The sequence below is a fragment of the Lagenorhynchus albirostris genome, chromosome 8, assembly GCF_949774975.1.
Source record: "Lagenorhynchus albirostris chromosome 8, mLagAlb1.1, whole genome shotgun sequence".
Lineage (NCBI taxonomy): Eukaryota > Metazoa > Chordata > Mammalia > Artiodactyla > Delphinidae > Lagenorhynchus > Lagenorhynchus albirostris.
The window spans coordinates 38,627,423-38,645,257 of record NC_083102.1 but is presented as its reverse complement, the minus strand read 5'-3'; positions in this window follow the sequence as shown (position 1 = coordinate 38,645,257).

Here is a 17,835-nt window from a genome sequence, read left to right as displayed (position 1 = left end):
CCATTTGATCATAATATGTTTGTCAAGACTCTGATTTCAAGGAACAAAAACCCACTCAAGTAGTTCAAATAAAGGAGTGTCTACTGAAAGGGCATAGTGTCTTTAAATAGCACCAGAACAGAGTTAAATCACACGAAACCTGGAGATGAGACTTGGGAAACTACTAAGGATTGAGGCAACCTCTTGAAACTTTCTTTGCTTCTCAGCAGCAAATATACCAAACATAGCTTTCACTCTCCTGACTCCACATGATATTTTTATGCACTCATCTCTATCATCCTACCTCAGTGCCTTTGTTTCTTAGTTTTAAGTTTTGAAGGACAGACTCCACTTGGCAGTTGGCCAACCAGCAGTATGACTCTAGATAGGTACTATGTCCAGAGAAGGAGTCAAACTGTGCAATCAAAAATATGTTAATTCAAGAACATACACTGTGTTTCCTGTTCCTGAGCTATTTTTTATATATGCCTTCTACTTGCAACTCTATGTACTCCCCCCAACCCCATCTTTCCAAATACCCAAAATTACTCATCCTCCCAAGACATCACACAAACACTACATCCTCCTTGAAGTTTTTCCTGATTTCTCAACTGAAAGTAATTGCTCCCTCCTCTGAACTCCCATAGCTCTTCCTCTGACTCTGCTGTGGCAAGTCTCATCTCCCAAATTCAGCTAAAAGCAGAAGCTATACTATTCCCCAATGCTTAGATCAATACAAGGAACACAGTAACCACTCGATAAGTGTTTGCTGAACAGCAAAGAGTATTCTAAAGGATAATTAAAGGCAGGAAGTACTTCTAAACCTTAAACTGAAGCCTTTTTCACAAAGTAGGTCATGTACTGTCATAAATATTCTTACAAGAGAGGAAATATTGATGGACATTAGAACATATCCAAAACCAATTCAATCTCAGTTAAAAGAAGATGAGACTGCATTTATGTCCTAGGTGGGAGACCCAAATGATAGATTTACTTTTAAGAAGAAAAACAAGAACAAACAAACAAAAAACTATCCAATCATTCAATAAGAATTTGCTGTAGACTTAGAGGACACTACTCTTGTGTTGACACCTTACTTGTGGTAGTAACATTCTTTGTTTCCCAGAAACAAGCCTATCATTAGTTAACCATTCTATTACCTTCCCCTAAATAGAATAGTTGTTAAATTCTGTTGGATTGCTAATCAGTATATTATCTTCTTCAGAGAGGCAAACTGAAGTAACAAGATATATATTGCAATTCTTTAGTTTCCGCTAGTCTTTTAAACTCTAAAGTATACACTTACTACTCAAATTATCTAAGGAGAGAGATCCTGTGCTAGCTAGGGACTGCAATATATCATTAAATAAAGGCTATGGAGCTACTAAAGCATCTCTGTACAAAATGCTAAGATTCATTAAAATATTAAAGTATTAGCTATTATTGCACTTGAGAATGGGGACAGAAAACCTCTCTGCTTCAGAAGAGTTGCTCAGTTCCTCTATAGGCTAAGAGTTTGGTTGAGTATTCTGTTAGCTTTTAGGATTAATAGTTCAACATGACTTGATCTCTGCAAAGTTCATTCTGCTCATTTTGATATTTTTACTCAAAATTTTACCTCCTTATCCAGGTCCCTCTCTGGCTTATTAAAGCAGTTCACCTTTCTCACATATTTTGAATAATAATTTTGAACTGTACACAATGAAATGTATTTCTGGTTTCTGTACTCAAGGGCTTTAACTGTGAGACATCTTCTCTATGATTCTTAGGTAAATAAAGATAAATAACCTCTCAGGGTATCATTCATTTATAAATTATAGTAGCCCTACTGTTTCTAGGAATTCTCAAATAAATTGATATTTACGTCTATTCTTGCAATACTTCTGCCGCATATCTGTGTTTCCCTATCCAGACTAGAGTACTGTTTAGCATTATTATTTAAGGCGTTTGTATTTTGCCTAGCCAATATTTCATCATGGGATCCTTTCAATTGGATTTGTCCTAGGCTTATTGAATAAAATTCCAATATAATTTTTCTTTGATTATTTTTCCCTGAAGTAAATGTTTTGATTATAGTCAATGATGTCACCAAAGAATGACTTTAACCCCATAAACCTCCATCAGCCTCTCCAAAGTTCCCTCTCCCAAAATAAGCATACAATATAAGTATAAATGACAGTTTTACTATGCAGAGGCAGCTTCCAGAAACAACTCCTCGGGATGCGGATGCGCCCTTTCCTACTAGATTATCCTTATCCCCTTCATACATATGCATCCTCTTCTAATACAGCTTTCTATGCACTCTTTCTTTTGAAGAATATGAAGAGACAGCATTTTATCCAAGTTCATGCCTATCCTTTAGCATCACTCAGTGTCAAGCACATATACCAGATACTCAATAACTGTATGTTAAACAAAACTATATTTGGAGTTCATTTTCCCCCCCAGGCTGAAAAATTTTGTATATGGAACGGTCCGTGTATATGTTGTCAATCTGACCACTGAATTGTACAATTAGATGTAATTACAATTTGATTCTATTACAATTTGATGTAATTAAACATAGAACAAAATTTTAAACTTTTCCTTTAAAATAATGCTGAAATTAATTGTTTTCCCTAAGTGTAGCATACATAGGTCTTGGCCAGATTAACATCTTTTCCACCATTAATATGTAAAGGTACTAGTGAATCTTTAAGAAATGTAAAAAAGCATATCTTGGCTTCAGGATTAATTAAATTACATTGCTTCTAGTGACTTGGTGTTATTAGTCCTTTAATTTTCCAGGTTAGGTCATGATATAAACCTAAATGAATGCCAAACAGAACCTTAGGATCCTGAAAATTCCCCTAAAAAAATAAGAGTTCCATTGTCATTGGTTGACCCTCTTGTTACATGTAAAACACCCTGTTTCTTCCTGCCTGCAGTGCTCTCTGCTTGCCCTTTTCTTTGTGAGGAATAATTTAGCCATCCCATTCTTAAATAGTTTGAGACCCTGTTTAAAGAACACTTACCCTAATGAGCTTTTCTTAACTCATTATTTTCATCTTCCCTTGTCTTACCCTCACCAGTTTGTGATAACACATATATTTTATTAAAGTTGTTTTAGATATCTGTCTCATTAAACCAGAAATTTATTGGGGTTAGTGACTTAGTTTTATTTTCTTTGTATTCCGAAAGCCTTGACTAATGGCTGGACAGCAAAATGAACTCAATAAATCTATGTTGTAGGCATATCATTTTACATGTGTGACTACTTTAGAAGGTTGAGCTAATACTATGTCTATATTTAAAGCATATGCATATATTATAACAGAGATCTTTTCAAATGTCATTTTAGAAGCACCATGACAATAAGTGTCAATGGTGAATTGCTAGTTCAGGAGTGATTTCTGATTTAAAAATAAGATCACTCATCCTTGTCATCATTGTAAGGTAATTAATATAAATTTCATTTGCATATTCTTGGCTCATTCCTTTTCACTCTTTAATCTTGTAATCACTCCTAGTAATACTCTGAAAAGGTGACCTTAAGAAGCGATTAACATATTTGTTTAGAATAACAGAATAATTGCTTGTTTATTAGTATACTGTTTGAACAAATAAACAATAGATTAACTGAGGAAGAATGGTTCTCAAACTGGAAAATTGGTGGACAATGCTAATACATGTCATCTTTTTAAAGAACAGGTAATGAATTTATTAAAATACTAAAGAAATATAAGCTTTTGGTAGAAACTGACAAACATTTAACGTTTAGACTTCAATACAGCATTTCTTTATCAACTTTTGTTTCTTTATATTTTTCCCTTCATTTTCTTCCTTAATATTTGTATCATTTATTTCTGAAAATACTCATTTATACCTTAGGCTCACTCCTGTGACTTTTCAATGTTTTTTGCTATAATACTTCCTGTTTCTATAGATTCTAAAGTCTCTCTTCCATCATTTTCCTCTTTCTCATTTCTTCTTGGTCTAGTTCTTATAAATTTCTTCCTCATTTTCACTTCCTATAACACTTTTCATTTTTTCACATCTTCCATACCACTTGTCATATCTTCTTTTTCTTTCTCTTATATCACACTCTTCATTGTAACTTGCAGTTATTTTCCTCTGTGTTGCATGCTTTTCTGATTCATCTGAGCCTATTATTCCTCATACTCAAAAACTCTACTTCTTTTTAGGAATGACCCTAACTCAGGTTCCCGTTCTTCAAGAGGTCACATCTAATTGCACCTGTTATTGCCATCAGAAGAGATTCCTTTGCACAGGAATCTTTCACATATTTCATAGACTTGAGTTTTTTTTCCATTTCTAGTGAAAATTCAGCTAATGAATTTAAGAAGATTCACCTGGAATTTATGATACATATCCTATCTTCAATAATCCCCATCCTATCTCAATCATTTCTATTTTAATGCCCAGAATATAACAATCCCAGTTAGAAAGTTGATTTTTTTTGTTTATTTTAAATTCAACAATAAAATACTAGTTAACACCAAACAATTAAAAACATCCCAGACATTTTTTTATTCACAGCTTATCCACTTTTATGAAAATCAAAATATCAGTATTAAAAACACATGTGGTCAGGTACACACTTCAATGTCCAAACGCATGCCACTTAATTCTTCTCAATGGGCTATAAAATGGCAATAGTTATTTTCAAAAATAGCTTACTATAACAGAACATTTTCTATTTGCCAGGTGCTATCCTAAAAGTTTTAAATGTATGAACTAAGTCTTCACTACAACACTATGAGGTATATGTTATTTTTATCCTTATTTGTACAGATGAGAAAACTGAGATACAAAGAGCCTGAGTAACTTCTTCTGGGTCTCAGCCCAGGGTCATCCCAGACCCAGACAGCTTGCATTCAAGGCTGAATACATGAGATGCTCAAAAACATGCCCAGCCTCCCATGTAGTCTATAGAGGTTGATAGGTACTCTTTGTTCAGTGAATACCCACTATGAGTAGACACAGTAAGTGACTAAAGTTAAGAATGGAGGTGAACATAAAGAGGCAGGATAGGTTGGTTTAGCTTTTCTCATCATGGTTCACAATGGCCAATTGTTGAATGCTGCTGAGGACCTCTCACAGTACTAGAACAAAAATATTCGCATGCTTTGTGGGAATTTGTTGACACAAATCATGTAAACACATATATAAATTAAATAATCCAAGATAATCAATATGTATCTAAGTTTGACTCATATACTGATTCCATGAAAATGTTATCAACAAAATTACAATTTTGCATTGATTGTAATGCTAAATGTTCAATTATATACACACATATTTACACAGAGGATTTTTCTGCATTAATATTTGTTTACATAAAGTTCTTTTAAAAAAATAAATCAATTGCAAAAATTTATAATTTTGTGTGTTGTTATTTATTTTGGATTTCATGCAATTCGATGCACAGCCAATTCAAATCAAATATATTATTCCTTATTGATGAAATATAACTGAAGATATCAAAAATAGAAGCCTGTGTTTACCACAGCATATTTGTAAAACTGGTATATTTAAGTGTTTACTTATACAAATACACAGATTTTTAAATTGTTCCTTGCATGCATTATATAATCTCATTCCTAAAACAACCCTTTGGGATAGGTTCTGCTATCTGCTAGAAAGAATATTCACAATATTAAATAATAGGTATAGCAAGAGTATGGACCATTTAGAATGCAAGCCAACCATGATGGAGCAGGATTCTGAAGGATTCTTACTGAGTCCAGTTCTGTGTTGGGGAGGACCAGGGGAGGGCATTCTTGAGGAGAACTTAGGTAGCCAGAGAAGTGGTGGGGGGAGGAGGCACTTAGAGGATTCAGGACATTAATTATTTACCAACTAGTATGCCTCATAAAATGATTTTAATTTGTTCATAAAAACCTTGCCATTAGTTGCAAAGGTATTAAAATGTATATATTTCCATTAATTTTAATGGGAAAAATTATGATGCATTTCATCCCAACCCAAGACACTCAAACAACTTTCAAAGATAAAAAAATATGAACAATTTAAATAATATAAAATACTATTGTACTAAACAAGGAGGCAAATATGACTCAATAGTAGGTGGAGCTAAGTGGAAAAGGATACAAAGAAATCATACTGGGGAAGGAATGAAGAAATGAAGAACCAAGTGATTGACTTTGACCCAGCTAATAAGCCTTTTGGGAGGTACATGGTTATTCTGCACTCAAATACAATTAAAAATAGTTACAGTACAGAAAAACAACAACAATAAGAAGCTCAAAATAAAAATAAAACCTGAGAGCACTTCAAAATAAATCAAATTTGTGTGGGCTCACAACAGAGAGACTGAGGTGTCAGAGAAGCATCTACTTCTTCATATCTCTCACTTGTGCTAATTATACAAAGCAAACATGTTAACACAGTGATTGGATATTGTTTTGTAGTATATTCTCTAACCAAAAGCTGATGTTTTTTAAAAAATTGGTACACGTGTCTTTGCCTGAAACTAAAGTGTCAATATGGTAATATATTTATTAAGGTGTGGGATGGAAAAAGTATTATACTGAAATAAAGAGGTCATCTGAACAGTGGTGTAATTTTTTAAGAATCATTATGACTCTTAAATAACTGAAGAGTTAGCAATCAATACAGCCATATGGGGCAAAAAAGCTGAGTATTAGACCTGATCATTTTCATTTTCCATTGCAGCAAATGAGACTGAATTAGCCAAACCTCCGTCACAAAGGTAGTAAAATATAGAGTCAGAACTTCACCCCAATTCTGTCTCATATCAAAGCCTATGTCTTAAATAATTGTGTATGTGTATGTATGTATGAAGAATTTCCTTGTTGATGTCTATTGTCAACATTTGAATGATAAAAAGGAATTATACAATTTTTTATCAAAAAGTGGAGTAAGAAAATGATCAGATTTGCAAGGGTCTGCTTTGCAAATCTGATCATTTACAGGTGAAGTCAGTAGATTTTTCCTAAAATATTTCCACTTCCAAAACTCTGTTGCTAGTGACTGAAACTCTACCATTTGACAGTCTTTCAACTGGGCTTAGAAATTGTCCCTAATACAATGTATTCTGGGATAAAAGCTAAAGGAAGCTTTTATCATACATAAATACCACATAAGATTTAACTAATAAGTGTCTTTCCAGAGTAGCGCTACAGAAAGAATGCTGACGTATGGTTTTAGTTCTCTCTGGGCCACTTACTAACTGATTGGCACTGGTGATGTCACTTGACCTTTCTGAAGTCAGTTTGTTTATTTACTGGAGGTAACAATGCCTTCCTAATTACATTGCAGCTTTGCTGCAGAATACCCCATGTAATAAGGCAAGTTAATGTATTCTTAAAGCTACTTACCCCATCAACACGTAAGCTCTCAGTTCTGTTAGATGGAAAGGGGATAGATTCATATTCCACAGACAAAAGCTTTATTCGAAATAGTGAAATAAGAAGAAGTTGAAAAGGGTCTCTGGGTACCTGGTGTCAGGGTGGGGAGTGGAGGAATAGAGGTGCTAAAAAACAGACAGAAGAAAGGCAAACTTCATCTATTTTACAATTTTGTTTCTAGATGGCCATGAGATTTAATGTACAAGAAAACAGAAGTAAAACTAAATGAAAAATAAAATGCAAGTTCTTTTTCATAGCCTATCTACAGCTAAGTCTCTTGTTCCACTTACTCTGGAAATGTAGGCTCATTTAAAATGGAAATCATTTTTGCATATTGTTTACAAATATAAATCAATTCTAAGATACAGTCTAGGTTGGTTCTACAAAGAAAGAAAGGGGAAGGGAGGAAAGAAAGAAAGAGGAAAGGAGGGAAGGAAGGAAGAAAAAAAGGAGAGAGGGAGGGAAGGAAAGAGGAAAGAAGGAAGGGACAGAGGGAAGGAAAGATTTAAGTATAATGCTATGAAATAGGCAATTTCTTGTTAAGAGTACCTCTGTGGACGCTAGCTTTAAATTTCTGCCATCTGATTAAAGACCTAAATGTAAGGCCAGAAACTATCAAACTCTTAGAGGAAAACATAGGCAGAACACTCTATGACATAAATCACAGCAAGATCCTTTTTGACCCACCTCCTAGAGAAATGGAAATAAAAAGAAAAATAAACAAATGGGACCTAATGAAACTTAAAAGCTTTTGCACAGCAAAGGAAACCATAAACAAGACCAAAAGACAACCCTCAGAATGGGAGGAAATATTTGCAAATGAAGCAACTGACAACTGAGGATTAATCTCCCAAATTTATAAGCAGCTCATGCAGCTCAATAACAAAAAAACAAACAACCCAATCCAAAAATGGGCAGAAGACCTAAATAGACATTTCTCCAAAGAAGATATACAGACTGCCAACGAACACATGAAAGAATGCTCAACATCATTAATCATTAGAGAAATGCAAATCAAAACTACAATGAGATATCATCTCACACCAGTCAGAATGGCCATCATCAAAAAATCTAGAAACAATAAATGCTGGAGAGGGTGTGGAGAAAAGGGAACCCTCTTGCACTGTTGGTGGGAATGTAAATTGATACAGCCACTGTGGAGAACAGTATGGAGGTTCCTTAAAAACTACAAATAGAACTACCATAGGACCCAGCAATCCCACTACTGGGCATATACGCTGAGTAAACCATAATTCAAAAAGAGTCATGTACCAAAATGTTCATTGCAGCTCTATTTACAATAGCCAGGAGATGGAAACAACCTAAGTGTCCATCATCGGATGAATGGATAAAGAAGATGTGGCACATATATACAATGGAATATTACTCAGCCATAAAAAGAAACGAAACTGAGCTATTTGTAATGAGGTGGATAGACCTAGAGTCTGCCATACAGAGTGAAGTAAGTCAGAAAGAGAAAGACAAATACCGTATGCTAACACATATATATGGAATTTAAGAAAAAAAAAAATGTCATGAAGAACCTAGGGGTAAGACAGGAATAAAGACACAGACCTACTAGAGAATGGACTTGAGGATATGGGGAAGGGGAAAGGTAAGCTGTGACAAAGCAAGAGAGAGGCATGGACATATATACACTACCAAACGTAAGGTAGATAGCTAGTGGGAAGCAGCCACATAGCACAGGGAGATCAGCTCGGTGCTTTGTGACCGCCTGGAGGGGTGGAATAGGGAGGGTTGGTGGGAGGGAGGGAGACACAAGAGGGAAGAGATATGGGAACATATGTATATGTATAACTGATTCACTCTGTTATAAAGCAGAAACTAACACACCATTGTAAAGCAATTATACTACAATAAAGATGTAAAAAAAAAAAATTTCTGCCACCACATTATTCCTCCTGTGTTATGGGATTTAACTTACCAACACTCATCCTGAATGCTGAGCCATTTAGAAATCATTCATTCATAGCTTAGAAAGCAAATAGGTCAGAATATTTTTAGAGTATAGGTAAATTATGACTACCAACTTACCACAGCCATCTCAGCTGGACTGCTGAATGGATCTAAATTAATCTCTGTCAATTTTAACCCATAGAAGATATGACGATTAGGCTTTTCTTCAATAAAAATCAGTTGCAGCAAAATAACTTTGCTTCATTAGTAAACAGTCATAACTTGAGCGCTATCTAGCTGCTAGCTAACAAGCAGTGTCTCATCCTAAGGGTACTCAGAGCACAAATCATAAAATATTGCAACTTATATTCTTCTAGTTTTATTTCAACATATAACCAAAGTTAATTTTAAGGAGACCATATAACATTAACACAGCTATCACTGTGTTGTATTTACTATATCCAATGCTTTTACCTTTACTTTAATATCAAAAAAATTCCTTAAACTTGAGAAATGACAATAGTTTTTCTAATCATGAAATGTTAAAAATACCTCTTTTACAACTCATGATTCTAGTGAGAAATAGGAGAATATTCTATTCATGGTACTTCCCATGTGTCATTAGTAATTTATTGATCATCCATAATTTTAAATGTCTGTAAATACTTATACCTCTGAAAACTCCCACCACTTTTTCTCTCCCAATTTCAGTTTAAAAAGCTTATAGATCTTGGGGGCTTCCCTGGTGGCGCAGTGGTTGAGAGTCCGCCTGCCGATGCAGGGGACGCGTGTTTGTGCCCTAGTCCGGGAGGATCCCACATGCCGCGGAGCGGCTGGGCCCGTGAGCCATGGCCGCTGAGTCTGCGCGTCCGGAGCCTGTGCTCCGCAACGGGAGAGGCCACAACAGTGAGAGGCCCGCGTACCGCAAAAAAAAAAAAAAAAAAAACGAAAAACATTAGCTATTCAAATAGGTGTGTAGAGGCAGCTCACTGTGCTTTAAATTTGTATTTCCCGAATGGCTAATGATGTTGAGGGTTTTTTTCACGTGCTTATTTACCATCCATATAGCTTTTTTAGTGAAACGTCCGTTTAAAATTCTTGCTCATTTTTCATTGGTGTTTTTTGTTTGTTTTCATATTACTGAATTTTGAAAGTTCCTTATATATTCTAAATACAAGTCATTTCCTAGGTCTGAGGCTTGCAAAGTCTGTGGTATATGAAGTCATGTATCCATTCATACAATTGTACATGGACAGTCATAACAGCTTTATTTATAATAATTCATAACTGGAAACAACTCAAACTTCCTTCAAGAGGTGATTGAGTAAATAAACTAATGTATCCATACAGAGGAATACTATTCAGTAATTAAAAGCAATAACTATTAACACATGTGGCAGCATGAATGAGTCTCAAAATAATTATGTAGAAAGAAGACAGACAAAAATGTACTTACTATATGATTTTCTTTACATAAAATTTGAGAAAATACAACCTAATCTATAGTGAAAGAAACAAAATTATACTTTGCCTAGAGAGAGGGGTAGGAGTAAGTGGGATGAATTCGAAAGGCGCATGAAGAATCTTTTGGGAGATAATAGATTTATTCATTATTTTAAAATATATAGAGATATTAAACCTTACCAGATGATATGTGTTAAATGTGTGCAATTTATTTTTTTGTTAGTTATACCTCAATGAAGATACTTAAAAAATATACTAGGGAATTCTTTATTAAAAGAAACCTAAAGTGAACAATTGTTTCTAATGCAGATTACCCCTGCACTCTGGGCCTGCAAATATAGTACATAGATTTTGGATTGGGTACAGTTCTCATCTGTGAGATGTTTGCCTCAGCACCTGGTTACTCATTGCCCTTGTGGCTCTCTTGAAAGGTGTGTAATGCTGTGTGTTTATTTTGCCTGTGGTGCTGTACCAGGACACCCTACCAACATCTTACCAAGGCCTTGTCAATCCTTATGAATCCCTTGGTCCTACAGCTGTCAATGCAAACATACCACATCTGTCTTTCATTCCTTCAGGAAGTGTCACCTGGTCAGCTGACGAGGGAGACCTCTACATTAATTCTGTGAAAGCTTCTTTAGAGTTTGTTTCCCTTACTACACAGGGAACTACTACTACTATTGCTACTACTGCTGCTACTACTGCACAATACAGCCCTAACCCGTGTAACAACAGGATTTTCTGCTCAATGTTTCTGTATTTTCCTATTCAATTCTGTAGCGGACGCAGACCTTTTTCGTTTTTGTTTTTAATTCAATCAGGTGTTTCTTTAGATTATCCCACCAAATACTTAATTAATGATTTTGTCTTGATTGTAACCTAGTTTTGTTTGACACTACACCAGACTTGGATTCTGGTTAACTAGTAACAGATATATTATGCCGTCTCTTACTTATTATTTGTAATTAAATATTCACAGCTGAAAGCAATTTATTTTAATAGTGACAGATTCCTGCTGAGGAACATATCCAGGATATCCTAGGGGAAAGGAGAATAGAAAGTCACCACTTGGGTGTGATTTCAGAGTGCCAAAAGGCCCTTATGTAAAAATATTGGAAATATTTCCCCTGGCTGTTACTACCACAGTGGCTGAATTTCCCATGACAGGCATTTTTCCTTACAGATCTTACCAAGAATCTATGTATATTTTTACATGACAAAAGCATGGTGCTTTCTGGAAAATCAAGTATACCAGCTATCATTTTAATACAGGGACATTTATAAGATTAAACAAAATTTGTATAGCTTTTATATTGAAAAATGATAAACCACCTATTGATAAACCACCCAACTTTTAGCAAAAAGAGACATATTAAACAAGCTTGATACCCAATTAACATGTTTGCAAAGCTATTAATTTTAATTGTCTTTAATCCATTTTGGGAAAAAAAATAAAATCACTTACTACTTGATCATAATTAGGGATAGCATTTATACATGTTATGCACTCAAGTATGTTAATTTGAACTCTTTCTCAAAATGGAAAAGCAACATTCAAAATCATAAAAGAATGAATCACGTGGCCTAACATTTTTACACTGTACATATGTCTGGGTTTTTTTTTAACATCTTTATTGGAGTATAATTGCTCTACAATGGTGTGTTAGTTAGTTTCTGCTGTATAACAGAGTGAATCAGCTATACATATACATATCTCCCCATATCTCCTCCCTCCAGCATCTCGCTCCCACCCTCCCCATCCCACCCCTCTAGGTGGTCACAAAGCACTGAGCTGATCTCCCTGTGCTATGCGGCTGCTTCCCACTAGCTATCTCTTTTACATTTGGTAGTGTATATATGTCTATACCACTCTCTCACTTCATCCCAGCTTACCCTTCCCCCTACCTGCATCCCCAAGTCCACTCTCTACGTCCACGTCTGCATTCCTGTCCCACCCCTAGGTTCCTCACAACCAACTTTTTTCCTTTTAGATTCCATATATATGTGTTAGCATACGGTATTTGTTTTTCCTTTTCTGACTTACTTCACTCTGTATGACAGTCTCTAGGTCCATCCACCTCACTACAAATAACTCAAGTTCATTTCCTTTTATGGCTGAGTAATATTCCATTGTATATATGTGCCACATCTTCTTTATCCATTCATCTGTCGATGGACATTTAGGCTGCTTCCATGTCCTGGCTATTGTAAACAGAGCAGCAGTGAAGACTGTGGTACCTGACTCTTTTGAATTATGGTTTTCTCAGGGCATATGCCCAGTAATGGGACTGCTGGGTCCTATGGGAGTTCTATTTTTAGTTTTTTAAGGAACGTCCATACTGTTCTCCATAGTGGCTGTATCAATTTACCTTCCCAACAGCAGTGCAAGAGGGTTCCCTTTTCTCCACACCCTCTCTGCATTTATTGTTTGTAGATTTTTTGATGATGGCCATTCTGACCAGTGTGAGGTGATACCTCACTCTAGTTTTGATTTGCATTTCTCTAATGATTAGTGATGTTGAGCAGCCTTTCATGTTTCTGTTGGCAATCTGTATGTCTTCTTTGGAGAAATGTCTATTTAGGTCTTCTGCCCATTTTTGGATTGGGTTGTTTGTTTTCTTGATATTGAGCTGAATGAGCCGCTTGTAAATTGTGGAGATTGATCTTTGGTCAGTTGCGTCATTTGCAAATATTTTCTCCCATTCTGAGGGTTGTCTTTTGGTCTTGTTTATGGTTTCCCTTGCTGTGCAAAAGCTTTTAAGTTTCATTAGGTCCCATTTGTTTATTTTTGTTTTTATTTCCATTTCTCTAGAAGGTGGGTCAAAAAGGATCTTGCTGTGACAAAAAGGATGTTGCTATGATTTATGTCACACAGTGTTCTGCCTATGTTTTCCTCTCAGAGTTTTACAGTTTCTCGCCTTACATTTACGTCTTTAATCCATTTTGAATTTATTTTTGTGTATGAGGTTAGGGAGTGTTCTAATTTCATTCTTTTACATGTAGCTGTCCAGTTTTTCCAGAACCACTTATTGAAGAGGCTGTCTTTTCTCCATTGTATATTCTTGTCTCCTTTGTCAAAGATAAGTTAACCATATGTGTGTGGATTTACTCCTGGGCTTTCTACCCTGTTCCATTGATCTATATTTCTGTTTTTGTGCCAGTACAATACTGTCTTGATTACTGTAGCTTTGTAGTATAGTCTGAAGTCAGGGAACCTGATTCCTCCAGCTTCGTTTTTCTTTCTCAAGGTTGTGTTGGCTCCTTGGTGTCTTTTGTGTTTCCATACAAATTATGAAATGTTTTGTTCATGTTCTGTGAAAAATGTCATTGATAGTTTGATAGGGATTGCACTGAATCTTTAGATTGCTTTGGGTGGTATAGTTAATTTCACAATGTTGATTCTTCCCATCCAAGAACATGGAATATCTCCCCATCTGTTTGTATAATCTTTAATTTCTTTCATCAGTGTCTTTTGTCTTTTGTCTTTCATACAAGTCTTTTGTCTCTCATACAAGTCTTTTGTCTCCTTAGGTAGGTTTATTCCTAGGTATTTTATTCTATTTGTTGCAATGGTAAATGGGAGTTTCCTATAAACTTCCCTTTTTTGCTGCTTCCATAGGTTTTGGGTCATCATATTTTCATTGTCATTTGTTTCTAGGTATTTTTTGATTTCCCCTTTCATTTCTTCAGTGATCTCTTGGTTATTTCGTAGTGTATTGTTTAGCCTCCATGTGTTTGTATTTTTTACAGATTTTTTTTCCCGTAATTGATATCTAGTCTCATAGCATTGTGGTCAGAAAAGATACTTGATACAATTTCAATTTTATTAAATTTACCAAGGCTTGATTTGTGACCCAAGATATGATCTCTCCTGGAGAATGTCCCATGAGCACTTGAGAAAAAAGTGTATTCTGTTGTTTTGGGATGGAATGTCCTATAAATATCAATTAAGTCCATCTTGTTTAATGTATCTTTTAAAGCTTGTGTCCCTTATTTATTTTCATTTTGGATGATCTATCCACTGGTGAAAGTGGGGTGTTAAAGTCCCCTACTATGATTGTGTTACTTACTGTGCATTTCCCCTTTAATGGCTCTTAGCATTTGCCTTAAGTATTGAGGTGCTCCTATGCCGGGTGCATAAATACTTACAATTGTTATATCTTCTTCTTGGATTGATCCCTTAATCATTATGTAGTGTCCTTTTTTGTCTCTTGTAATAGTCTTTATTTTAAAGTCTATTTTGTCTTATATGAGAATTGCTACTCCAGCTTTCTTTTGATTTCCATTTGCATGGAATATCTTTTTCCATCCCCTCACTTTCAGTCTGTATGTGTCCCTAGGTCTGAAATGGGTCTATTGTAGACAGCATATAGACGGGTCTTGTTTTTGTATCCATTCAGCCCATCTATGTCTTTTGGTTGGAACATTTAATCCATTTACATTTAAGGTAGTTCTCAATATGTGTGTTCCTATTACCATTTTCTTAATTATTTTGGGTTTGTTATTATAGGTATTTTCCTTCTCCTGTGTTTCTTGCCTAGAGAAGTTCCTTTAGCATTTGTTGTAAAGCTGGTTTGGTGGTGGTGAATTCTCCTAGCTTTTGCCTGTCTGTAAAAATTTTAATTTCTCTGTCAAATCTGAATGAGATCCTTGCTGGGTAGAGTACGCTTGTTTGAAGATTTTTCTCTTTCATCACTTTAAATATGTTCTGTCACTCCCTTCTGGCTTGCAGAGTTTCTGATGAAGGATCAGCTGTTAACTTTATGGGGATTCCGTTGTATGTTATTTGTTGCTTTTCCCTTGCTTCTTTTAATATTTTTCTTTGTATTTAATTTTTGATAGTTTGATTAATATGTGTCTTGGCGTGTTTCTCCTTGGATTTATCCTGTATGGGACTCTCTGCACTTCCTGGACTTGATTGATTATTTCTTTTCCCATATTAGGGAAGTTTTCAACTATAATCCCTTCAAATATTTTTTCAGTCCCTTTTTTGTTCTCTTCTTCTTCTGGGACCCCTATAATTCGAATGTTGGTGCATTTAATATTGTCCCAGAGGTCTCTGAGACTGTCCTCAATTCTTTTCATTCTTTTTTCTTTTTTCTGCTCTGAAGTAGTTATTTCCACTATTTTATTTTCCAGGTCACTTATCCGTTCTTCTGCCTCAGTTATTATGCTATTGATTCCTTCTAGAGAATTTTAAATTTCATTTATTGTGTTGTTCATCATTGTCTGTTTGCTCTTTAGTTCTTCTAGGTCCTTGTTAAACGTTTCTTGTATTTTCTCCATTCTATTTCCAAGATTTTGGATCATCTTTACTATCATTACTCTGAATTCTTTTTCAGGTAGACTGCCTATTTCCTCTTCATTTGTTTGGTCTGGTGGGTTTTTTACTTTGCTCCTTCATCTGTTGTGTATTTGCTCCCAAAGTCCTCTGCCTCAATTTTGGGATGACTCATTGTCTATTCAGGTATTCCACAGATGCAGGGTACATCAAGTTGATTGTGGAGATTTAATCTGCTGCTCCTGAGCCTGCTGGGAGAGATTTCCCTTTCTCTTCTTTGTTCGCACAGCTCCTGGGGTTCAGCTTTGGATTTGGCCCCGCGTCTGTATGTAGGTCACCTGAGGGCATCTGTTCCCCACCCTGACAAGACGGGGTTAAAGTAGCAGCTGATTAGGAAGCTCTGGCTCACTTAGGCCAGTGGGAGGGAGAGGTACGGAAGGCGGGGCAAGCCTGCAGCAGAAGAGACTATCATGACGTTGCAACAGCCTGAGGTACAACATGTGTCCTCCCAGGGAAGTTGTCCCTGGATCACGGGACCCTGGCAGTGGCAGGCTGCACAGGCTCCTTGGAGGGGAGGTGTGGATAGTGACCTGTGCTTGCACACAGGTTTCTTGGTGGCGGCAGCAGCAGCCTTAGTGTTTCATGCCGGTCTCTGGTGTCCGTGCTGATAGCCGCGGCTCACGCCTATCTCTGGAGCTCATTTAGGCGGTGCTCTGAATCCCCTCTCCTCCTCACGCACCCCGAAACATTTGTCTCTTGCCTCTTAGGCAGTTCCAGACTTTTCCCTGGACTCCCTCCTGGCTAGCTCTTGTGCACTCGTCCCCTTCAGGCTGTGTTCACTCAGCCAACCCCAGTCCTCTCCCTGGGATCTGAACTCTGAAGCCTGAGCCTCAGCTCCCAGCCCCCATCTGTCCTGGAGGGTGAGCAGACAAGCCTCTCAGGCTGGTGAGTGCTGGTTAGCAGCAATCCTCTGTGCGGGAATCTCTTCGCTTTGCCCTCTGCACCCCTGTTGCTGCACTCTCCTCCGTAGCTCCGAAGCTTACCCCCCGCCCACCCACTGTCTCCACCAATGAAGGGGCTTCCTAGTGTGTGGAAGCTCTTCCTCCTTCACAGCTCCTTCCCAGACGTGCAGGTTCCATCCCTATTCTTTTGTCTCTGTTTTTTCTTTTGCCCTACCCAGGTGCGTGGGGAATTTCTTGCCTTTTGGGAAGTCTGAGGTCTTCTGCCAGCGTTCAGTAGGTGTTCTGTAGGAGCTGTTCCACATGTAGATGTTTTGATATATTTGTGGGGAGGAAAGTGATCTCCATGTCTTACTCCTCTGCCATCTTGAAGCTATCTCTAATGTTTTATTTTTTAATTTTTTTTGGCCATGCTGAGCAGCATGCGAGATCTTAGTTCTCTTGACCAGAGTTCGAACCTGCACCCCCTGCAGTAGTAGCATGGAGTATTAACCACTCTAGTGTGTTTTTTTTTTTTTTTCAGTATGTGGGCCTCTCCCGTCACGGAGCACAGGCTCCGGATGCGCAGGCTTAGCGGCCATGGCTCACGGGCCCAGCTGCTCCATGGCATGTGGGATCTTCCCAGACCAGGGCACAAACCCGTGTCCCCTGCATCGGCAGGCGGACTCTCAACCACTGCGCCACCAGGGAAGCCCTAGTGTGTTCATCTTTAATGAACATTTTCTAACTATTTTCACAGTATATGTGTTTTAACAGAAAAATGTAGATTATTCACATTTTGTATAATGATATATTTAATTTTATTTCTTGATCTTACTTTATGTTTACTATTCATTTCCTT